The sequence below is a fragment of the Ranitomeya imitator genome, chromosome 7, assembly GCF_032444005.1.
Source record: "Ranitomeya imitator isolate aRanImi1 chromosome 7, aRanImi1.pri, whole genome shotgun sequence".
Classification (NCBI taxonomy): Eukaryota; Metazoa; Chordata; class Amphibia; order Anura; family Dendrobatidae; genus Ranitomeya; species Ranitomeya imitator.
This window is the reverse complement of record NC_091288.1, coordinates 64,390,630-64,407,728: the sequence shown is the minus strand read 5'-3', so window position 1 is coordinate 64,407,728 and position 17,099 is coordinate 64,390,630. Positions and strand designations below refer to the sequence as shown.

The 17,099-nt window shown below is 40.0% G+C and overlaps 1 pseudogene; it reads left to right on the top strand.

Moving 5' to 3' along the window:
• LOC138646094 (uncharacterized) overlaps positions 1 to 16,776 on the top strand; it is a 30,962-nt pseudogene extending 14,186 nt beyond the window's left edge.
• Positions 16,777 to 17,099: the final 323 nt, after the last annotated feature.

Genomic DNA, 17,099 nt, shown 5'->3' with positions numbered 1-17,099 from the left:
CCCTACAAGGAAAACCCAAAGGAAAACCCCCAAAACACATAAAAAACAAAAAACTCTGAGTATTCCTCCCCCATCACCTACCGATGTGTCTGTATTGTCTGTTGTGTCTCACCCTTCCAGTGTGTCTCAAGCCCCTCATGTTTTAAGCCCCATCCCCGAACTTCCAGACCCTTCCAGTTTTATTGCCCCTTCTCCTGCCACCTCTGCCTCCTCCACGGTGAGCCAGGCTTCAGTTCTCAACACCCCCCGGTTACGTCACTCTACCCCAAGCCGTCGCGGTACAACCCGTCACGGTACAAAAAAATAAATTTGGTTGTTAACTCAATAAAAGAAAAGTTTATTTGCAACAATTATGCTTGGTTTATTGTGTCTTTCACCGCTCTCAATACACACCAATAAACTTCACCACACACTTATTCTTTTAGCCAAAACATATCTCCAGTAGTATAAAATACAAGACTGCATCTATATGTGTTTCTTCAGTATACAGATATGAGTTGGCCAAAAAAATATTAGTTATTTCCATACTCTAATTTTTGTACCTAGTGTAGTGTCACTGTACAAAGAGAAAATGGTGGAAATCAAGTTCAGTACTCAACTGAACCGGTCAGATGTCAAAATAGACACCTGACCTATTGAGTTGAATACTGCCTTGTATATTCACCATATTCTCTTATTTATATAGCACATTATGTGACAATGGTTGTCAAACTGATGGGACAATGGTTGTCACACGCTACATATCTATGCTCACCTGGCCAGGTCTAAGAAATTGTGAATTCATGAGCATGTATATGTTTATCATGAATTCATTATTTCTTACACTTGACTTGATGGGTATAGAGAGCGTGACAGTCTTGACGCAATGATGTCAAGAAGATTACCAACATTTTTTTCCATTATTATAAGTATGTGGCCTGTGTTTTATATCATTATTTGTAAACCAAAATAGGGAGTGCAACAATATAAGAGGTCAAATATGATAAAAAATATATATATATATTACCTCATCTATCACCCACTCCTGGTTTTGGATTACAAAATATGATATACATATCTACTGCCCATCTTTGGTCAACCTTTGTTTAGAGAGGAAAAAGATAGGAGACATGGTCAACACAACCAACAATCAAGTTTATTAATTTTAAAAATTTGTATCAGTATTTAATAATTGGTAAAGAGAAACATACAACAGGACATTTATACAACATTGTCCTGCCATGACACCCGTCCAATATCGGACACAAAATAGGCCGCAAATTGGTCCCGCATAAGACCAACGGCTGCAGTTGACCGCATCGGGTGATGCTGAAAATCAGGCAATGGGTGTGAAACTGGTTCATCAAGTTCAATGTGGGGTCGCTCCTTAGCAATGAGGTAATTGTGTAGAACCACACAGGCTTTGACCACCTCGTCCACTGTTTCCACTTTTAGATTGATGGCTGTTTGCAAGAATGCGCCATTTAGCAACCAGAATGCCAAAGGTGCACTCTACAATTCTTCCGGCCCTGGTCAGTCTGTAGTTGAATATTCTTCTAGTGTGGTCCAAGTCCCTACGAGAATATGGCTTCAGGAGATTTTCACACATCTGGAAGGCCTCATCCCCAACCATAACAAATGGCAGCGGTGGGCCTTGAGTGTTGGGGAGAGGCTGTGGAGTGGGAAAATTAAAATTGTTGCCATACACACGACGGCCCATATCCGAGCTCTTAAAAGTCTGGGAATCATTGCCACGGCCAAAAGCTCCAATGTCCACGGCGATGAAGCGACACTCCGCATCCGCTATTGCCATGAGAACTACCGAAAAATATTTTTTGTAGTTAAAAAACTCAGATCCGGTTCTGGCAGGTTTTATAATGCGGATGTGCTTTCCATCCACCGCGCCTATACAGTTGGGGAAATCACACACATTCAAAAATTTTTCAGAAATTTCACGCCAAATCTCCACGGTGGGTACTGGTATAAACTCCTCACGGAGTACATTCCATAACGCACGACAAGTGTCCACAACAATTCCAGACAGGGTTGAGATTCCAAGGCGGTATTGGAAGTGGAGGGAAGATAAACTCTCTCCTATGGCAAGAAATCTAGAAGAAAAAGAAACAAAAAAAAACATTTAAAATCGGCTCTTTTAATGGTGTGTTTAAAAATAAGAAAAAGAAAAAAACAACATAAAATACATGTCATAACAAAAAATTTGACGGTCATTGGTTTAGTTTTGGAACATACCGTAATGTCACTAACAGACGTTCCTCGGGTGGAATCGCTCTACGGAGCCGTGTGTCCTGTCGTCGTATGGATCCTTCGACACGAGACAGTAAATCCCGGAAAGATTCTTGAGACATTCTCGTGTATTCCTGGAATTTCTCCGGGTTGGCATTCAGCTCCGCATAGAGCGTGTGATATGCTCCACGGCTCTCACGCACTTCAATGATGGGGTGCCTCCAAAAACGCCGACGCTGTCTCCTTCTCCATCTTTGGCGGTTTCGGTCTTGCTCCCAAGCAAAAACACAGGCAAGGAAAATCTTGAAGCTGAACTCCAGTTTGAAATAAAAGCTCTCCATTGAAAGATCCATCATGACACCGGAAACAGTAGCAAGCTGTGAAAATTTCTGTACCCATAGGGTCTATATATTGAGAGACAATCATATACACCCTCTCTATTCCCATTGGTTGTGTCTGGTTACCTTTTTTTTGTATTTTTTTTTTTTTTTTGTAAAATGCTCTAAAAAACGCAAACGCATGCAAAAACACATGTAAACGCGTGTAAACGCTGCGTTTTTTGACGCATGCGGTAAACGCGTGCGTCAAAAAACCGCAGCGTTTACACGCGTTTACATGCGTTTTTGCACCATGCGTTTTTTTTTTAAAACGCATGCATTCAAAAACGCAAGTGTGAAACCAGCCTAAGAACTGTTTTGTACTCCTGTCTACTTGTTCATTCTACCTCCCAAAATCAGAATAAGGCACTGCTCACATTTATCCTACACTCTCCGGTGAGCGCTTATGCCGGGGTTTCCGTGTAAATTCTCCAAAACTGCGATTCAGACAGAATTTGGGTGGAACCACTCACTTAGGAGGCAGATGAAGTAACTATGGACTGGTCTGTATTCCGTGTTTCATCATTTTAAGTGTCTTTTTAGCGCACAAATGTGGATGACCACAGATCTGTGCAGGCCTAAAAAGATGGATACTACCGGAGCAGATGCTAAACGGAGTTTTGTCTGAATTCCTTTTTTGTGGGATTTACATGGAAACCCCGAGGAAAGTGCTCAGCGTAGAACACAAGAATGCAATCCAGCCTTATTCTGGTAGTGACAGAAAAATATTACGTACCCCAAAATGTTACCGATAAAAACCATAATTTTTCCCGCACAAATCCAGCCCCCTCTCAGGTTCGTCATCTGTCAGTGGAACTATAGGGGGTTCCCACATTACTGCTAGAACAAAGACTCTGGAAAAGTGATGTCTCCCACCACTTCAAATAAAATCCAGTGAATTTTGTGCTCCCAAATCCAAACGCTCCCTCCTTCTGAGTCCCACTGTGCCTAAGCCACAGTAAATGGTCACATGTTTGGCATTATAGTAATTGAGAGAAGGCACTTAATTTATGGGTGTGTATCACCAGAAGCACAAGCTGGGCACAATGTATGGTGGCGCTACAATATATGGGGGCTCTACACTATCTGGGTACACAATGTGTATGCACTAGACTGGCAGATTTGCAATTTGGGATTTTTTTTGCTATTTTGGCACCTTCAGGGCTCCGCAAACTATTCTAACAAAATCTGGGCTCCAAAACTCAAATAATGCTTCTTCCTTCAAAGCCCTGATGTGCGGCCTAACAATAATTTCTGACAACATATGGGACAGCATAGCAAATTGCACAATAAATTGTAGGGTATAATTTCACTTATTAACCCTTGTGTACCTGACAAATTTGCAGCAAATACAAAAATTACATTTTTACCACTAAAATGTTATATTTCCACGTCTCAATATTATAAAATTCTGTGAGACACCTATGGGTTCAAAATACTCACTACAACCCTAGATTAAGACTTTGAGGGGTCTAGTTTCCAAAATGTGGTCACTTGTTGGTGGTTTCTGCTGTTTCACATGTCATGGGCTCTTCAAATGCTACATAACATTCACAATCTATCCCAGGCAAATAGAGCTCTTTTCCAGCCCTGCCATGTGCCCAAGCAGACGTTTTGACAACGTATGGGGTATAGTTGCTTCCTGGACAATTGTGAAACAATTTATGGGGTTCATTTTCTCCATTATCCATTGTAAAAAATTACAAATTTGGGGCTAAAACAACATTTTTGTGAAAAAAATGAAAAATTTTCGATATCATGACCTAATGTTAGAAAATTCTGTGTAATACTTGTGAGTTCAAAATGCTCACTATACACCTGAATAAAATCCTTGAGGGATATAGTTTCCAAAATGGGGTCACTCTTGATGGGTTTTCACTGCTTAGGCACATCAGGGGATCTCCATACGAGACATGACACCTGCAGACCATTCCATCAAGTCTGCATTCCAAAACGTCACTCCTTTCTTTCACAGCCCTGCCGTGGGTTCAAACAGTGGTTTTCCTCCTCATATGGGGTATCAACATACTCAGGAGAACTTGTACAATAAATGTTTGGGTCCATTTTCTCCTGTTACCCTTGTGAAAATAAAACATTTTTTTTACAGATCTACGTTATAAAATTCTGTGAAACACCTGGGGGGTTCAAGGTGCTCATGACACATCTAAATAAGTTCCCTAAGAGGTCTAGTTTCCAAAATGGGATCAATTGTAGGGAGTTTCCACTGTTTAGGCATATCAAGGGCCCTTCAAATGAGACATGGCATCCGCTCTCCATTCCAGCTGTTTTTGCATTCAAAAAGTCAAGCTATGCTCCATTCCTTCTGAGCCCTGGCATGCTCCCAAATAGTAGTATTCTCCCACATATGGGGCATCAGAATACTCAGTAGAAAATGTACAACAAATTCTGGAGTCCATTCTCTCCTGTTACCCTTGTGAAAATAAAACAATTGGGTTAAAAGTACAATTTTGTGGGTAAAATGTGATTTTTCTTATTTTCATAGCTCTACGTTACAAACCTCTGTGAAACACCTGGAGGTTCTAGGTGCTCATGACAGATCTAAATACATTCCTTAAGGTGTCTAGTTTCCACAATGGGGTCACTTGTTGGGGGTGTCCACTGTTTATGCACATAAGGGGCTCTCTAAACGCGACGTGATGTCTGCTCTCAATTCCATTTTTGGTTTCAAAAAGTCAGATGGTGCTCCTTCCCTTCCGAACCCTGCCGTGCAACCAAACAGTGGTTTTCCCCCACATATGGGGTATCGGCGTATTCAGGAGAAATTGTACAATATATTTTAGGTTCTGTTTTCTTCCTATTCTTGTGAAAATAAAAAATTTGGAGCTGAAGTAAAATTTTTGTGAAAAAAGGGAAAAATATTCATTGTCCTTCCACACTGCTTCAGTTCCTGTGAAGCACCTGAATTTATGAAAAAAGAAAGATGGGTTAAAAATGCAGCAAAAATGCTGAAAGAATTGACATGCTTCAGACTTGAATCTGCACCAAATCTGCAAGTCACAAATAAGCAATGTGTGCATCACACTTCAGGATTCTCATTCGATCCCTTTAGGCTTTCTGACAAGTACGCTCAGCCTCCCCACAGCCCATAGCATGAAATGACCACAGTCTGAACCTGCACTGACAAGTTGCTCGTATACCAACTTATGTTCAAGCTCAATTCTTTGGTTTTGCTATAGTTTCTTGCACTTTATACAAAAAGGGGCATGGTCCCCCTCCTGAGCTAGGCATTTCATCTATATAGCTTCCCATGGATAGGTGTCTGAACAGTCGGGTCCTTGTCCTGCTCTACCCTTCACATTGAGGTCAGCTAACAAAAGGTAAGAGACAGGATAGGATAGGACCGTCCCAATTCGGTACACCTTTGTCACGGTGGGATGCCTTTTACACATTTTTTGGCAAAATAGTGGCAACCAAGTACCCTGTGACATTTACTTATACTGTTACTATTTACTTATTTACTTACTTAAGGGTATATTTTAATTTTGTTTTAGACAAATTGGCGGCCCCTTGACATGGCGCTGGGTGTTGGCTGTGGGACCGGACGTTACACTAAACCTCTAGCTCCTCACTTCAAGAAGGTCCTTGGACTAGACGTCAGTGAATCCCAAATAAGTGTGGCAAAAAGAATGACTCTCGCAAATAATGTGTCGTACTTGTGAGTACTAGACTGGATTTCCTAATTTTGTTGGTGTAATGAGAGGATTAGATGGTATAAGTGACATTTGTCTTTTGTAGGGTGGCTCCGGCTGAGAAGTTACCACTGATGGATGCTTCTGTAGACCTGGTACATTCTGGACTTGCTGCCCATTGGTTCACATTAGACAAGTTTATCAATGAATCAGTTTGAGTGCTGAAGACGAGAGGATGCCTGGCTTTCCACGCTTTTGTACCATTCTTTGAGCTTGAATACAAACATTTGTCTCATGATGACCTGAATGTAGTTTTGAAAGAGGTAACTTACTGATGTAGTTTGGATATAATGTATGTAGTATTTATAGTCTACTCTTATCCTTTTGAATAGTATAGTTCAATTATGCTGTTTTTGAATGCTACTTGTCTATATTTTTGCATATCTTTAATACCTAGAATCTGTAATTTCTATTCTGTATCCTATTCTGGTGTGTGTAACACAAACGGCACTTGGATGTCACACAGATGATAAGCACGTGCACATGGACGGCATTTGGGTGTCACACGGAGAGTACGCAACCTACACAGGGATTGTACACGCGTACACATGGACAGCCAACAGAAAACGACACGGATAGTAAAAACAAAACTTCTCACGTGTACTTTATTTTAAGCAAACGTGTGAAAGGGATCTTATACTGAGGTTTCCGAGGCCCACCAGAAGAAGGTCCACTGTTTTGTCTACACAGAACATACTCAATTCCACTTTCAAGTGCAATTTTTGTAATTACGGTATACTACATACTAAACTTTTTATTACTAAGATCTAATATGTAATTTGTGAATTATTCTTTAACAAATACCCTCTAGTAGCAAGTCACAGGCTCACAATTCAGCCCAAATAAGATTGTTGTGTACGGTAATTTTAGTGATATGTTAAATTAGGGTTAAGTGCTGAGTCAGAGCCTTGGCCCTCTAAAAGATTGTTGGCCTGACACAAGACCTGCATGAATGGTGGGCCTACTGGGTTGACATAGCTGGAGATCAGTGCTCAAAAGAAGTGTATGAGCAACGGCTGAAGAATCAGTCAAAGGCCGGTGTCACACTTGCAACTGCAATGCGAGAAATTAGCGCAAGTCTCTCGCCTCAATACCCGGGATCGGAGTGTGCGGCTGCATGTATTTCTATGCAGCTGAACGCTCCAGTCTGAACCGCTGGCGGCAGTTACGGGTATTGAGGCGAGAGACTTGCGCGAGTTTCTCGCAGTTGCAAGTTGCAGTTGCAAGTGTGACAGCGGCTATATAATGGAAGTCTGTGTACAAAATATAGTTTGTATGTTAAAACAAAATGTTTTTTAAAGGGGTATTAACTACTAGACAACCGCATATAAGTGAATACAGGGGAGGTGGAAAAATGTGAATGTCAAGTGAGTGCTAAGTATTGAAGAATAGAGATAGTCCAGAAGGTTAATATGAATTTAAAAAAAATCCCTTCCATGGGACTATTTATAAGACTTTAAAGAGAATAATCTGTCACCATGCAAGCAGTGACCAGAAAAATGTAGTCAATAAAAAGCCAAATCTTTAGTAGGAATCACAAAAGAGAAGCACCTGTGAAAAAAGTGGTAATCTCAGAAACCTATTGCTTAGTGAAGATGCGAAACCGAAACCATGTCAACAAATATAGCTAATAACCACATTTTTATGAAAACATTTTTTGCAGGCATGGGTTACTTTGTTCGACCATGTTGATAATACAACAGATGAAATGATTTGTCAGTACCAAAACATCTATGAGGCGATTCCACTAAAAGACAAGAAACAGTAAGTTTTTACATATAAAGTATAAATCTATAGACAGGCGCTAGTCTAATCAATGAGAAAAGGATATTAGCTGCAAACAGGACAATACCACAACGTCTTCATAAACCAAAGTCAATTATACCAAAGTCTGCACCATAAAAACCCTTTCATTAAATTGAGAAAGAGTGAAAAAATGTTTAATAGAAATAAAGTTTAAAATAGAACTGTAAGATTAAACATCATAAAAATGTCACAGAATCTGTATAATTATACTCTAGACCAGTGTTTTCCAAACTCCAGTCCTCATGGACGCCATGGGTCATGTTTTCAGGATTTCCTTAGTATTGTGCAAGTAGTGGAAGTATCATCAAGGCATCAGGAGTTGTCTCACCTGTGCAACATTATGGAAATCCTGAAAACATGACCCGTGGGGTCCGTGAGGACTGGAGTTTTGGAAACAATGCTCTAGACCAAAGAAGAGTCCATATAGTCCAAGAATATCCAGATGAAGCAATTGGTGTACAAAAGTCTTAAGTTTTGCAAAGTCACATATCAAACTGAAGAAAGTGCATAGTGCTGAAGTTACCTTTATTTCACCTGCTAGAGGCAATGTTGCAGTCTGAATCAAAGGGTTTCCACTCAAGTCCTCCTCTGTAGAAATTATAGTAGCAGCTCAGGAATAAATTTTCTTCGGGAGCGCTGTCCTGGACAGTGACACACGCTCCCTGGGGCTTCTCTGCGGTGGTGCGCGAGCGTGGTAAACTTGCGGTCAAAACCTGAAGTGCAGCAATCAGCTGTCAGGATCTTTGTGCCATTTCAAAGAGAACCATGCCCGATGCGTTTCATCCAACCAGGAATCATCATGGGATATGGCAGCCAAAAAAGGAGGGCTCCACCATGTCAGCTAGAAAGAAAGAGCCTCCCATATGGAAAACTTCATGGCAAGATCCACTTATATAGACATTTGCATAACCCAAAACACATGGCATTAGTCACCTGTTCAACAAATATCCAATAGGCAGTCAGTTGGATAGAGGGGGAACACCTCTCGCCCAATCATGATGATATATGGATAATTGCATCAATATCCGGTGCACCCACGGCTGGGCACATGCGTGAACCTCACGAGTGATGAAACCCATATACTGCTTCCGTTATACCTGAAGAAGGTGCTTCCAGTACGTTGCGAGGGGCAGATCACCGTTAATAGTGGCATATAAGAATTTTCCAACTTCAGTATTAGGCTACTTTCACACTAGCGTTAACTGCAATCTGTCACAATGCGTCGTTTTGCAGAAAACGACTAACATTACGCGATGGTTGCGCCGTGTTGTGGCGGACCGTCGGCTGCAAAAAACGTTCCATGTAACTTTTTTGCAGCCGACGGACCGTCTTTTCCGACCGCGCATGCGCGGCCGGAACTCCGCCCCCACCTCCCCGCACCTCACAATGGGGCAGCGGATGCGCTGAAAAGTAGCATCCGCTGCACCCGTTGTGCGGTGGAGACAACGCTAGCGTCGCTAACCTCGGCCCGACGCTAGTGTGAAAGAAGCCTTACCACATGCTACACATCTGCTACACTTGTAGCAACCAGACAAGTTCTTGCCAAATCAGACAAGGTGATTTTCTGGATTTGTTTTCTCATTTTGACTCTCATAGTTGTGGTCTACCTATGATGTCAATTACAGGCCTCTCTCATCTTTTTAAGTGGGAGAACTTGCACAATTGGTTGCTGACTAAATACTTTTTTCCCCACTGTAATTCAATAGCCGGGTTCTACCTTATGGGTTTAGAGTTGTTTTGTTAAGTTTGGAAGCTGCCATGCTGCATCACCAATAGGCCACCCCTGGGATTCATTTGACTACAGTTTTCCAGGTAAATGCTCAGTAATTCATTAGGCATGTGCACCATTAGGTAAATTATAGTAACGTAGTCAACATTTCTGTGCCTACTGAGTGACGCAGCACAGTGGCTCCGACCATTTCTGAATTGTCCTGTAACATTTTGTTGGTTGGTGGAAGCGTAACAAGTCTGAGTTTAACATTAAAAGTTAATTTTCAAATGTTAGTGTTTACTGCTGTCCAAGGATTTGCTGTATCCTGGGGAGCCCACCTCGGACCACGGCTTACAACTGCACCCAGTTCTTTGTCCACCGATGCAAAATATTATTGTCTTGTTCATACTATTGTTAATACAGTATATGTAAAAATATTTAATTGTGTACTTTGCCAGATAAAATATATCATAAACATCTCTTCTGTTACAGTATCACCGAAATATCGCAGAAGGTTCCGATGTCTATTCCAGAATTTATTGGATTCATCGAGTCACTTTATATGTGTCAAAATTTCAAAGAAAAAGATGTGGAAAAAGCAGAGCAATTTCTAATACAAACTGAAAAAAGGTGAAATATAAATACAAGCTTTTATTACATCCTCTTGGGCTCTTAGAGATATATAGTTTCTTGAAAAAGTATTCATAACTTGTGTACCTTTCTACATTTTACCAGGTTACGCAAACTTAAATGTATTTTATTGGGACTTTCTGTGATATGCCAACACGAAGTATCAAGTATTTGTGAACTGTAAAGGAAATGATACGTGGTTTTTTAAATAATTAAAAAAATATAAAACTGAAAATTGTGACATGCAGTTGTGTTCAGTCCCCCTGAGTCAATACTTTGTAGGACCCCCTTTCGTTGCAATTACTGTAACAAGTCTTTGGAACCATGTATGTGTCAGCTTTGCACATTTAGAGGCTGGAATTTTTGCCCATTCTTCTTTGTAAAATATCTTTAGAACTGTGCGATTGGATGGGCAGTGTCTGTGAAGAGCAATTCTCAAGTCATTCCTCAGATTCTCAATGGGATTCAGGTCTGCACTCTGACTGGACCATTTAAACACATGAATGTGCTTTAATCTAAACCATTTAATTGCAGCTCTGGCTGTATGTATATGCTTGTTGTTCTGCTGGAAGGTTAACCTACGCTCCACTTTCAAATCTTTTGCCTCTAACGTGTTTTCCTCCTGGATTTCCCTATATTTCGCTCAATACATCTTCCCATCAATTCTGACCAGCTTGCCTGTCTCTGCTGAAGAGAAGCATCCCAACAGCATGATGCTGCCATCACCATGTTTGATGGTGGGGATTGTGTATTCACGGTGACCGCAATGCTAGTTTTCCGCTACACATACCATTTTGCATTTACCCCAAAAATGGTCTACTTTGTTATCATTTGACCTGATCACCTTCTTCCGCATGCTATGTCCCCTACATTGTTTTTTGCAAACTGCTAAAAAGGCTTCTTATGCCTTGCTTTCAAAACTGGCTTTCTTTTTGCCATGCTTCCATAAAGACCTGATTTGTGGCTTATATATCTTATATTTGTCCTGTAGACAGATTTTCTCACCTGCGCTGTGGATCATTAAGGCTCCTCCAGAATGACCATGAGTCTCCTTGGCTGCTTCTCTAATTAGTGTTCTCCTTGCTTGGGATGTCAGTTTTGGAAGACGGCCATGTCTTGATAGGTTTGCAGTGGTACCATACCCCTTCCAATTTTGAATGATGCATTGAACAGTGGTTCATGAGATGTTCAAAGTATGGTCAATTTTTTTTATAAGGTAACTTTACTCTTCTCCACAATTTAATTCCTGACCTCACTGGTATGTTCCTTGGTTTTCATGATACCGTTTGATCCCTGATGTTCTAAAACAAATCTCTGAGGCCCTCACAGAACAGCTGTAGTTATAGTTAGAATAAATTATAATAGTTGGACTCACTTTATTTGTTAGGTCGCCTCTGGAAATTGGTCAATTTGTTCAGGGGTATAAGACTACAGAGGGCTGAATACAAATGCCCATCACAATTTTCAGATTTATATTTTTGTAAATATTTAGAAAGCCATGTATGATTTCATTTTACACTACACAGACACTTGCAGCTTTGTGTTGGTATATCACGTACAATCCCAATCAAATACATTTAAAGCGAACCTGTCACCAGGATTTTGCTCAGTAAACTACAGATACTGTCATATTGGTGCTGTTCTACTGATTAAAATGATACCTTGATTGAGGAAATCCATCTTGTGGTTATTGTTTAATCTGTATCTGTAGTTTTCAGTTAATGAGATTCTTGAGCTTCTGTGGTGCTCTGCTAACATATTCATCTGTATTGGATTATGACAGGTCACGGATCCTTCAGTGACCTGCCCCCATTTTACATACTGCACATACAATTATGGGGTTAGAAAAAATGTAGCTTTATCAAAATGGCACGGGCAGTGGCGCCTTTACTGTAGCATGATTCAGGCCTATATGCATTTATGCTTTATGCCTATACACGCCTACATGCCTATACTATTGTGAGGTAAAAAAATAAATAAATTATTTTCATTAAATTGCCGCCAGTGACTGTGCAGTAGCATCTATTGTGTTCCAATAGATGCTAATGTGCAAGTGCTTGCACTATTTTGCTGAAGGAAACAAATTCCACTCTTCTGCATCTCTGAAACCGACTAGGCCTCACAGTGTCATGTTGTCATGGGGCGAGGCACAATATGACATTGTAAGGCTTAGCGATGGACAAAGCCTCAAGTGATGTCATGATCTGTATCGACCTGCAATGACATGTAGCCTAGTCAGTAGCAAGGATAGGCTGTGAAAATCAAAGTGCTGTGAGGAGATGTCTGGACCACAACTGTGAGGTCTGTGTTTGGAACTGTGAGAAGATGAGGGTCAGTTATGAGAATCAAATAGCAAAAACTCATTCTGATAGTGTGATATGCTATGTGGGTATAATTTTTGTGTTCAGGTTCTGGTGAATCTAAATTTTCTGTGAAATTTGAGGCAAATTTGATTTGTCATGGATCAATTCACTCATCTCTATAGATCATCTTTTGGCTGTTATCACCTGCTTCAAACATGATCAATAACCAGGCTTCAGCTTCTGGCAGTTTTCTTGAGAAATCTTACCTCATTCCTAATGGATAATGACTCAGTTCACCAATAATCTTGGGTTTGCATGCTACAACTCCCTTTCAAATTCCACCAAAAATTTTGTTTGGAGTTCAAGTCAGCAATTCCAGAATCTTCCAGGATTTCTTCTGAATCCAACCCTTGGTGGACTTGAAAAACATTACAATATTCTCAATCATACCACAAAGTCCACTGATGCCTAAGCTTCAGCTCCTTCACAGAAGAAGTAATGTTTTCTCCCAGAATTTCCTGATACTATTTTGAATCCATCTTGCCCTTCACCCATTTTAAGTTTCCAATACCAGAGGGAGGCAAAGCAGCTCCAGAGCATCACAAGCCATGCTTTACAATAAGTAGGGCGTTATATTCAGCATAAGCATCATTCTTCCGTCTCCAAATATACAGCTGATCTACTGTTCTGAAAGGTGTTTTGTTTACTCATTCCACCAAACAGAATCTCAAATTAACTGTGACTTATTTGTATGATTTTAGGCATATTGGGGTCAGTAGACTGGGATGTTTTGGAGTTTGGGCAAAAAATTTTTATAATATGCTAGAGTCCCTGTGCCTGCATGTGTTGCAGCTGTCGAACAGCTGTGAGGTAATGCAGCCACGGGGACGCAAACATATTGTTCGATCACCACGAAGTCACTCCGTTAACACCTGAACATGCTAAGAGAACCCTTTATCCCAGCACGTTCGCTCATCACTAGTGCTGAAATATTTATATTGCTCTTATTTGATAGGTTTATTGGAAACAGTAGAAAGTTAGTACATTTTGCCAGTATATCTAATTTGCAAGGTGGGTAGACTCGTTTTTTTTGCAATTACATGATATATGTATGTGTGTGTTTTCCTATGGTCTTGTGGGTTTACTTGAAAATTGCTAACAATAATAAATTTGATTGTTAGCTCTACTGAAAAAGAAACATGTCAAATCAGACAAATATTCTATATAAAGACATACAATAATCTTCAGAGGTTAGAAATATTACATGCATGATGTGAACTATAAAGAAATGTACAGTGGTATGTAAAAGTGCGGACACCCCTGGTCAAAATTACTGTCATTGTGATCAGTCAAGCAAGTTGAAGATGAAATTATCTCTAAAAGGCCTAAAGTTAAATATGAAACCTTTCCTTTCGATTTCAGGCTATATATATATATAGCCTGAAAACCAAAGAAATACATATTTATATACAGTACAGTCCAAAAGTTTGGACACACCTTCTCATTTAAAGATTTTTCTGTATTTTCATGACTATGAAAATTGTAAATTCACACTGAAGGCATCAAAACTATGAATTAACACATGTGGAATGACGATGATCCAACTAAACTCAAACTGGATGGAATAGCATGCCGCTGCAAGATGCTGTGGTAGCAAAGCACAGACCAAAGAACAGACCAAAGCACAGATTTCCACTGGTCTAATGTCCATCCCTTGTGTTCTTTAGCCCAAACAAGTCTCTTCTGCTTGTTGCCTGTGCTTAGCAGTGGTTTCCTAGCAGCTATTTTAACATAAAGGCCTTCTGCACAAAGTCTCCTCTTAACAGTTGTTGTAGAGATGTGTCTGCTGCTAGAACTGTGTGTGGCATTGACCTGGTTTCTAATCTGAGCTGCTGTTAACCTGCTATTTCTGAGGCTGGTGACTCGGATAAACTTGTCCTCAGAAGCAGAGGTGACTCTTGGTCTTCCTTTCCTGGGGCGGTCCTCATGTGAGCCAGTTTCTTTGTAGCGCTTGATGGTTTTTGCAACTGCACTTGGGGACACTTTCAAGGTTTTCCCAATTTTTTGGACTGACTGACCTTCATTTCCTAAAGTAATGATGGCCACTCATTTTTCTTTACTTAGCTGCTTTTTTCTTGCCATAATACAAATTCTAACAGTCTATTCAGTAGGACTATCAGCTGTGTATCCACCAGACTTTTGCTCAACACAACTGATGGTCCCAACCCCTTTTATAAGGCAAGAAATCCCACTTATTAAGCCTGACAGGGCACACCTGTGAAGTGAAAACCATTCCCGGTGACTACCTCTTGAAGCTCATCAAGAGAATGCCAAGAGTGTGCAAAGCAGTCATCAAAGCAAAAGGTGGCTACTTTGAAGAACCTAGAATATAAGACATATTTTCAGTTGTTTCACACTTTTTGTTAAGTATATAATTCCACATGTGTTAATTCATAGTGTTGATGACTTCAGTGTGAATATACAATTTTCATAGTCATGAAAATACAGAAAAATCTTTAATTGAGAAGGTGTGTCCAAACTTTTGGTCTGTAGTGTATATATATATATATTTTTTTTTTCATCCTTTACATTTTAAAACATACAAAAAGAAAAATGTGCAAGAGTTTGGGTGCATCCTTGAAATGATCACAGCTTGTAAATGCTTTTTGTAGCCAGCCAAGAGTCTTTCAATTCTTGTTTGAGGGATTTTCATCCATTCTTCCTTGGAAAATTCTTCCAATTCTGTGAGATTCCTGAGTCTTCTTGCATGCGCTGCTATTTTGAGGTTTAGCCACAGATTTCCAATGATGTTCAGATCAGAGAACTGTGAGGGCAACTGTAAAACCTTCAGCTTGCGCCTTTTGAGTCAGTCTGTTGGGGATTGTGGATCATTATCCATTTGTAGAAGCCATCCTCTTTTCTACCTCAGCTTTTCTATAGATAGTGTTACGTTTGCATCAAGAATTTGGTGAAATTTCATAGAATCCATGCTTTATTCTACCCATGAAATGTCCCTTGTGCCATTGGCTGCAACATTTTCATTTGCAGAGTGCAAGACAATTGCTTAGAAGAACCCATGGCTGCTGTTTTTTGGCACAAGATTAGAGGAGGCTGGGATTTTATAAAGCTGGGAAATTTGCATCACTTGGCGTTTCCTATTGATGTTAGTGTATAAGCCATAACCTTAACAGGCTAATTAAGGTCTGAACCCTTGGTCAAATTTCTCTATGCACACAAATCTCCAAGGGTGCCCTTTACATCGGTCCAATTTCCTTTTTGAGGTTTTTAAAATGTGAAAGATGTATATATATATATATATATATATATATATATATATATATATATTTGCCTAAAGTAAAAAGGAAATGTGTCATCTTGAACTTTAGCTCTAGTAGGGATCATTTTTTCTTCAACTAGCTTAACTGTTTACAATAACATTAATTTTAACGAGGGGGTCCCAAACTTTTACATGCCACTGAAAGTCAAATAAAGACTATATGCTGACCACTGTACTATTGACAGAGAATTATATTTAATTTTAGCAGAACTTGTATTTTGCTGCCATAGATTCATAGGAATTCATGTAATTTCTTCTACGTGTGAAGTTATAAATCTGGGGTACACATCTGGTATTATAGAGACAGGTCCCTTACACCTGTAAAAGATCACCAATACTACAGTAAGCAACATACAAGCTTTGGCACTACATTAATAAATTATGGAAAATTTGGGATTTTGGAAGGAGGGGAATTTTGTCATTTGTGCTGGATACCACTGCACCATCTCCACCTTGCTGGGAAATCATCCAATTAAATATGTTCCAAATAATTTATAAAGAAATATAATAGAAGACTTGCAGTATGTCGCAGTTTAGTTTATAGAAGGCATTTGCTACATTTCTATTACTAAATAACATGTATTGTTACAGGCTACAGGAGGTACTTGGAGAAGAGGCTGATACTGCCTGCATGAACATGTATATGAAATACTACTGTGTCCTTGCTTGCAAGCAATAATGTGGAAACCTGAGGAATCTGACTATTCAAAGTAAAGTTTTCTTTTTTCTCTTATACTGACTGTCTGTCCGCAGTCTCTGACATCATGTCCGCTCTCTATCTGAAACTCAACCTCTCCAAAACTGAACTTCTTCTGCTCCCGCCTTCTACTAACCTCCCTAAATCTGACATTTCCCTCTCCGTGGGTGGCACCATAATAACACCCCAGCAGCAGGTGCGCTGTCTGGGTGTTATGTTTGACTCTGATGTCTCCTTCACCTCCCACATACAATCTCTTGCCCGCTCGTGCCGCTTACACCTAAAGAACATCTCTAGAATCCGCC